Source organism: Dermacentor silvarum, chromosome 7, assembly GCF_013339745.2.
Source record: "Dermacentor silvarum isolate Dsil-2018 chromosome 7, BIME_Dsil_1.4, whole genome shotgun sequence".
Lineage (NCBI taxonomy): Eukaryota > Metazoa > Arthropoda > Arachnida > Ixodida > Ixodidae > Dermacentor > Dermacentor silvarum.
In genome coordinates, this window is record NC_051160.1 from 180,848,705 (window position 1) to 180,857,541 (window position 8,837).

Genomic DNA, 8,837 nt, shown 5'->3' on the forward strand with positions numbered 1-8,837 from the left:
TGCCGACTCAACCGAATATGCCAACCATCTGGCTCGTGAAAATTGGCAGCGGCATTGTAAATGATTTGGCAGCCACACAGGAACCGGCCGCGTTTGGCGCCCTTTCAGAGGACTATCCCAGCGCACCCACCTTCGCACAGCAGGAGAAGACCTAGCTCTTTCCCTACAAATCACCGCACAAGAAGTGGCAGACATCACCGGAACCGCTTTTTCCCCACCCTCATACGATCTTTCAAACATAGCTTCGAACCCAAGTCCACCTGCGATGGACGATGGGATGAACTCACCCTTCACCAAGGCGGAACTTCGTGCTGCACTGCTTTCCACCAACACGTCCAGCGCACCAGGCCCGGACGGCATTACATACGCCATCCTCCGCAACCTTCCAGACAATACCTCTCCATGAACTTCTTGCTCTTTTATTGCGATAGCAATTATATGGACACTTGAACCGGATTTCTGCCGTCGGCGTCGCCGTCGTCGTCGCCGTCGCCGTCGCCGTTGCCGTGAGGTTCCCTATAGATAAAATCTTCACCGCGCGCCGTATGCCCGAGAGGAAGCGTGCGGAGACGCGCGCTATCACGGAGAGCGAACGCACTCAATCTCCCACGCGCAAGCAAGGAAGCAGGAAGCCAGCGCCGGAGGGAGCAAGGGGGGGGGGGGGGGGCGCACTTCTCTGCCAACAACCGCGCTCGTCGCTCGCTCGCACCGTCTCTTATCTCCACACGGCTCTGACCTTTAAGTGCATTCGCCGCTCAGTTTCCGTTGAAGCGATAGACCGCACGTACCTTCGCCCGCTGCGGCGTATGCTTTCTGCCAGCGTTTTGACAGTCGTTGTCTGCTGTCATTCAGTGTGATCTCTTCGTGTTTGTGCGCGCTCACACCACGGTTGTTCATTCAGTTCGTAATAGTCGGGCCACATTTTCCAACGCACGCTACACACGCAATGCTGCCCGGATCGGCAGTGCAGCGCTACAGGTGTGTCCCTTCGCACGCGCTGCCCACGGGAAGCGCTTCTCATCAACACCACCGTTTCACACGCGCCTTCTCGTGGTCATCGAGTCTCTCTTCATGTCGGTCTACTTACGCCGCAGCACACCTGCTTACTTAATCAGCTCATGTTTACTACAATTCATATTGCTACCAAAGCCGCTCACCTTACTTCGTATGACATTGCTGTGTTGCTATCGCATTCATTGCTTCGCCCTTAGGGCGAAACTGTGACATTTTTTAATCAGGTTTGGGACAGTGGAAAGCTGCCCGATTCATGGCAGCTTTTAACGGTCATCCGCATTCCCAAACCCGGAAAATCACCCTCTATTCAGAGCAACTTTCGGCCTATATCATTAACTTCCCAGGCCGGAAAGCTTCTGGAAAAAAAACGGCACTGAGCCACCTTGACTGGCACGTGGAAAGCAACAGCATCCTTCATGCCTGCCAGACTGGCTTCCGCCATCGTCACAGCACACAAGACAATTTGGCACTACTCTCGCAGGACCTTATACACACCCGCCATCGCTTGGATGTGAATATGTTGCTTACGGTCGACATACGCAAGGCGTTTGACTCCGTACCTCACCCCTCAATCCTCGCTTCCGCAGTTGGCGCCGGTATCACAGGAAAGCCCTGGGCATACATACGCGGATTTCTCCATGACCGTGAATTTCAAGTCGCTGTAGGTCAGACACTGTCCGCACCGAAGAAATCACGAGTGTGAGTGCCGCAAGATGCAGTTCTCTCGCAGTTGCTGTCCAACTTGGTGATGGCACCACTTTGCTATCGCCTGGTTGATATACCTGGACTTCGCTTAAGTGCTTATGCGGACGATGTCACAATATGGACTAACGGAGGCTCCGACGGCGATCAGTCCCATGCCATTCAAGCGCGACTCGACACCATTGCCACATTTCTGAAGGAGGTCGGACTCACACCTTCGTCTGACAAAACTAACTTCGTAGTACGAGGCACGAAGGCAGCCCGTTCTGCCTCGCAATTTCCGTTCACCTTTGATGGCGAGAAAATAACTCGGCAAGACAGTGTTCGAATTCTAGGCATCTACATTGATGCAGATGGTGGTGCAACAACATGGCTTCGCAACATCACTCGGACCTGGCATCAGATTTTATTTATTTATTTATTTATTTATTTATTTTATTTAGCAATACTGCAGACCACCGTGTGGTCCATGCAGGAGGGGCTATACAGTGATTACAGAGTCATAGAGAAAAAAACATCAAAAACACAGCGAGAATGCAAAAATAAGAACAATAAGAAAAAGGGAACGCAAGAGAAACATCGATTACAATGACGGTACACCATACAAATTTTCCAGTTCGCGTACAAAGTCATTGGCATCAACAACAGTGGAGGGTAAGGCATTCCATTCGGACACAGTTCTAGGAAAAAAGCTGTATTTATACGATTTTGTTTTCGCGAAAATTGGGGCAAGTGACCTACAGTGGGTGTGTCTAGTTTTCCTAGTAGAGTGGGGACGTACACAATCAGGAATAATTACTTTTGTATTTCCGGTAAGACACTTTTGAAGAAAAATCAGCCTACTGATCTTTCTACGCGATTCTAACGATGGGATGTTATGTTGCTTCATTAGTAAGGAAGGCGAGTCAGTCATCCTATATTTATTAAATATGAAGCGCACTGCTTTTCTTTGGACACGTTCTAGTTCTTTCACATCACTTTTGTTGTGGGGGTCCCATACAATTGAAGCATATTCTAGTTTAGTTCTGACGAAGGTGTTATATGCTAGAAGCTTAACACTAGGAGGTGCGGTTTTCAGTTTCCTTTTGAGAAACCATAACTTCTGCAGCGCAGAGGAACAAGTAGCCGATATATGTGTTGACCAGGTGAGTTTGTTAGTGATAGTCACACCCAGATATCTACATTTGTCAACCTCCTGTATATCACACTGGTTTATAGAGTAAGTGAACGTGCTAGGAATTTCTTGTAATACGCAGAAGTACACTTTTTTCAGTGTTTAACTCCATGTCCCATCGAATAAACCCCAATACAGTCCAGTCCCCAATAGCCTGTACGTTTTCTTGTAGCAGTACATGATCGTTTGGAGCACTAATTTCTTTAAAAACAACGCAGTCATCCGCGAACAGTCGGATGCAAACGCCATTATTAATTAAGTCTGCCAAGTCATTAATATAAACTAGAAACAATAACGGTCCCAAAACACTTCCTTGGGGCACTCCAGAAGTCACATACAGCAGTTCTGAGGAGTGATCCGAAACTTGTACGAACTGCCGCCTGTCTCGAAGGTAGGCGCTAATCCATTTAACAACATTTGACGGAACACCCAAATATTCCAGCTTCCGTAATAGCTTCCCATGAGGCACTTTATCGAATGCCTTCGAAAAATCTAAGAACAAGGCATCCACCTGTCCAGTCATGTCAAGGATATGTGAAAAATCGTGTACTGTTGTTACAAGCTGTGTAACTGTAGACATGTTCTTTCTAAAACCATGTTGATATGGTGATAGTGCATTGCGTTTTTCAAGAAAATCGATAAGGTACTTTGAAATGACGTGCTCCAACAACTTACATGTGCTTGTAATAGATATGGGCCGATAGTTATTCACAGACAAACGATCGCCTTTTTTGTGAATGGGAGTGATGCGCGCTAAACGCCAGTCGTCCGGAATTTCGCCTGTGGCAATTGATAAACTGAAGAAATCTGTCAGAAAATGAGATATCTGCTCTGAGTACCGATGTAAGAAAGCATTAGGGATACCATCCGGCCCTGACGGCTTTTTTGGGTTAACATTAAGGAGCATAGATGAGACGCCTTAATGCGACACTGCTAAATCGTCAGCTAAACATGAATCACTGCTCTGAGGTGCATAACTATCGCCTCTCGAAAAAACGCCGTGGAAGTAATGATTAAAATGCTCTGATATCTGTCGAGCATAAGTAGCTACCATGTCACCAATTTTTATTTTAGAAACATCCTGTCTGCCTTCCTTTAGAAATCGCCAGAATTTTTGGCTGTCGCATTTAATAAACTGAGAAAGACAATTATTAAAGTAAGCGCTTCGGGACTCTCTTAATTTCTTTAGTAGGTTTTGTTTCAGTTCAAGATAATTAGAGCATGACACGTTTTTTTGCTTGCGGAGCCGTTTAATTTTACGCTTTGTATGAATAATATCCCTAGTTATCCAAGGGTTTACACGTCGCTTCTTAAGGACTTTGGTAGGTGTAAATCTTGTAACGCAAACATTTATCGCATCCCGGAACCTCACCCATGAAGTCTCAATGTTGTCAACTGCAAAGTCAAGATGTATGTCTAGCTAATCAATCACTGAAACGTCATCGGCGTTTTGAAAGTCCCGAACGAATGAAGAATTTTTCCCTAGCTTCGGCCTATTGCTTGTTAGCTGCCAACAAAAATAAATTAGATCGTGATCTGAAATTCCTGGCTCCACTGACGTTGAAGCACCGTTAAATATTTCTGTTATGAATAATAGATCTAGGATGGATTTACCACGTGTGCACTGACGAACCATCTGCTCTAAATTTAAACAAAACATCAAATCCAATACAACATCAATTGTTGTGGAACATCCATATTTTAATTGGTCCCAGTTAATTTCAGGAAGGTTAAAATCACCCGTCAGGATCACATTTCTATCACGTAGGCAAAGTAAATGTTCGTGGAGTTTTGACAAGTACACATCATTTGAGTCGGGTGGGCGGTATACAGCACAAAGGAAAAATTGAATTCCACAAAAACACACGTTTAGCAGCAAACTTTCGTGGTCAGCAATTTGATCTCCAACAATAATATCGACAGAATGTTTTGCAAGAACAGCCACGCCTCCTCCTCGAGAACCCCTGTCTCGCCGATACAAGCAGTACCCTGGTGGTGCAATTTCATCGTCACGTATATTGCCATGAAGCCAAGTTTCAGTGACCACGCAGATATGAGGGTCATATAAAAGTAACAGGGATTCAAGTGCGTCCGTTTTATTCACCACACTTCTAGCATTTAGCGAAATGAGGCGGAGCTGTTGTGGTTTCAATTGCTAGCTCTGGGAAAATGGGGCGTTTTTGCTTGGTATTGCTTTGCGTGTCATAGTAGCATCGTCCCATGCGTACAACTGATCATCGATGCGCAACTTATCATTTACCAAGCTTATTCTTTTGCCTTCACCTTTATCATCTTTAGCGCTGGCCCAAAGCAGCTTACGTTTACGAACTGTGTCTGCGCAGTAGTCGTTTTGTAAGTATACGTTTGTACCACTCAGCTTTCGTGCATTACGCTGCACTGCTTCTTTTTCCCTGTAGTCTTGAAAGTACAAAATAATGGGTCTGTTTGCCCGAGGTTTACCAAGCCTATGAATGTGACCAGCAGAAGTGCAGTTTACACCGAGCTTTTCTGCAAAAATTTCCTTGATTACTTTTTCACGCAAGATTGACTCGGACTCATTCGGTACGCTTGGTATGCCAAATACTATCAAGTTCGATCTCCTGCTTCGATTTTCTAAGTCAATTAGTTTAACATAGGCTGACTCTTGAGTCACCTGAATTTTGGAAATAGCTGATCGTAAATCGCCAGCCGCATTTGTCGCCTGGTACGATGGTTCTACTTTTTCTTCTACTTTGGTCAGGCCAGCTTCGAAACTTGATAGTCTATTTTCTGTTCTATCAAGACGGCTCTTCAAGTCAGCAATATCAGCCCTTATAGCCTGTTGACCATCCATAAGCTTCTTAAACATATCTTCAACAGATGGCCCAGGATTTTCCTCTACATCGCCACAGAGCAACAATTTACAAGAACAAAGACACTCATATGCTATGGTAATGCAAGTTTGTGGGCACGGCAGAATAACTAAAAATCTCTCATCGCTACGTACAGAGTAGGGGTAACTAACCTGCACGAAGCAAACAAATCGCATGGTTAGCGATCCTAGTCGATGCGCTTCGCCGTGCCCACTGACGAGATCCTGGTAAGGCACTTGTTTTATACTGTTGGCACCCGTTGACGTCACGAAGCCCTGTTTGGTCCATGGAACCAGAATGCTCGTGACAGTGACGAAGTTCCCAGCGCGATTGTCGGCGAGATCTTGCGGCTTCAAAGGCAGAAATTCCGGTGTTGGTGGTGCCCCGCCGAGTGCAAGAAACAAAGCCTGCACGAAGCAAACAAATCGCATGGTTAGCGATCCTAGTCGATGCGCTTCGCCGTGCCCACTGACGAGATCCTGGTAAGGCACTTGTTTTATACTGTTGGCACCTGTTGACGTCACGAAGCCCTGTTTGGTCCATGGAACCAGAATGCTCGTGACAGTGACGAAGTTCCCAGCACGATTGTCGGCGAGATCTTGCGGCTTCAAAGGCAGAACTTCCGGTGTTCGTGGTGCCCCGCCGAGTGCAAGAAACAAAGCCTGCACGAAGCAAACAAATCGCATGGTTAGCGATCCTAGTCGATGCGCTTCGCCGTGCCCACTGACGAGATCCTGGTAAGGCACTTGTTTTATACTGTTGGCACCCGTTGACGTCACGAAGCCCTGTTTGGTCCATGGAACCAGAATGCTCGTGACAGTGACGAAGTTCCCAGCGCGATTGTCGGCGAGATCTTGCGGCTTCAAAGGCAGAAATTCCGGTGTTGGTGGTGCCCCGCCGAGTGCAAGAAACAAAGCCTGCACGAAGCAAACAAATCGCATGGTTAGCGATCCTAGTCGATGCGCTTCGCCGTGCCCACTGACGAGATCCTGGTAAGGCACTTGTTTTATACTGTTGGCACCTGTTGACGTCACGAAGCCCTGTTTGGTCCATGGAACCAGAATGCTCGTGACAGTGACGAAGTTCCCAGCACGATTGTCGGCGAGATCTTGCGGCTTCAAAGGCAGAACTTCCGGTGTTCGTGGTGCCCCGCCGAGTGCAAGAAACAAAGCCTGCACGAAGCAAACAAATCGCATGGTTAGCGATCCTAGTCGATGCGCTTCGCCGTGCCCACTCTCGGGATACTCTACTTAATCCGCCGCATCGCGTCCAAGAACTGGGGCAGTGAGGAGCGAACTCTTCGTCGTCTCGTGACTGCTCTACTAATCTCACCTGCTAGATATGGCTATAACTTCTACAGTGTTACCCAAAAGCACCGAAAAAAACTGGAATCGCTCAACCACGAAGCCATGAGGGTTGTCACCGGCCTGACGCGTTTCATACCCTTACACCGCCTTGCCCAAATGGCTCAGATGAATCCGATCGAGGCAATAGCCGAGGCTACGAAGCATTCACAACAGTTTCGACTAAGAGCCACAATATCCGGTCGCAGCATCCTTTCGCTTCTTTATCTGCCAGTCCCCTCAGCGCCTCTTCCCTCCTTCTCTGCTCCGTGGGACTGTCCCCTGACCGGGGACTTTGCACCGATTCCCCAAAACGTGAATGCCGATCACGCAGAGAGGCAGTTGTCTTACACAAGGTGGCATGAGGCAAAAGTTCGCGACGCTCCTCCCCATCACCACGCTGTTTACACCGACGCCGCCCTCAGTGACGAAGCTTCAGCCATAGCCTACTATTGCCCACACACAGCCACGGCCTACTCCTCCTGTCGTCCTGCCTGCAACGACCCATTAACGGCGGAACTGGCTGCGATATCCGCTGTATGCGACGCCGTCCTCAAGCCTCCTTTCGCAGCCTTCACTCATCACACTGTTTACACAGACTCGCAGGCCTCCATAAAGGCCTGCGCCCGGCTGGACTCGCGCAATGGTGCTGTTCACTCAATACACCGGGTGATCCGAATCGCCTACGAGGCTGGCCACACTGTCCGCTTCGAATGGGTACCAGGTCACGCTGGGGTCGCTGGCAACCAAATTGCCGACTTTCTGATAAGGGAGCTTCTTTCTTGCCGCTCTGAGACGCGTCCCCACGTGCCTGACGACCCATATCCCATCGACCCGGACACAGTCCTGGCAGAGGCGAAGGCTGCTCGAAGGGCCGCGCTCCGGAACATCCTCCCGGAAAATCCTATGCCCCTGCAGGAGAAGTTTACCCATGCTGAGGCCACACGCCTACGACGCATCGTCACGGAAACAGCAGTGACACCAGCCCGACGCGCCATGATGCGCCTCCAGACCTGGCAATCAGCCACTTGCCGCTCCTGTCCAGGAAACCAGCTGCTGGATCAGAATCATATACTTTGGGGCTGCTCGGATCTCGCCGAGCACGTGAGAAGAGCGATAGCCACCCTGCCTCCTACTCTGATGCCTCAGGATTTGGACGCCTGGCGCCTTCCCACTGGTCCACCCGAGAGGCGGCGCCTCATATTCCAGTCGTTACTTCAATTTTTACAAGAGTAAAAAATGATTAATAATATTTGAACCTCCTCCTTCACCCTTCTCCCCGCCCTGATGAATTCACTTCCTGGGAGCGGAAAATTTTTATGATTATTTTAATAAACGTTCTAACAACAACAACAGTATGGGCTGTATCGTATCCGCACGTGTGCGCGCTTCTGCATGCGCACAAGTTATTATTGATGGAAGCCAAACCAACACCCATGTCTTTATCAACGAACACACCCCCTTTTCCCTCTCCCTGCAGTACTATATTAACCGCATTCAATAAACAACGTTGTTCACTCTTCTACTCCTGTCCCGGCGTTTCACTTCGGCACTTAGATGCCGATACATGGTGTCAGAAGTGGGACCGTTAGGCTACGAGCGGCGAAGTACGTCAGCGATGGACCGCATCGAGCCCCCAGAGCCGCTACGCTTGGCCGGGGATGGTGGAAGAAACTGGAAGTCCTTCATACAACGGTTCGAGTTATTTCTAAAAGCAACAAGCCCTGACAAGCCAAGATCCGAAGAAGTAAA

The 8,837-nt window shown here is 48.4% G+C and overlaps 1 pseudogene; it reads left to right on the top strand.

The window, feature by feature from the left end:
- The first annotated feature begins 1,267 nt into the window (after positions 1-1,267).
- Positions 1,268-8,321, top strand: LOC125947270 (uncharacterized; annotated as a pseudogene).
- The last annotated feature ends 516 nt before the right edge of the window (positions 8,322-8,837 follow it).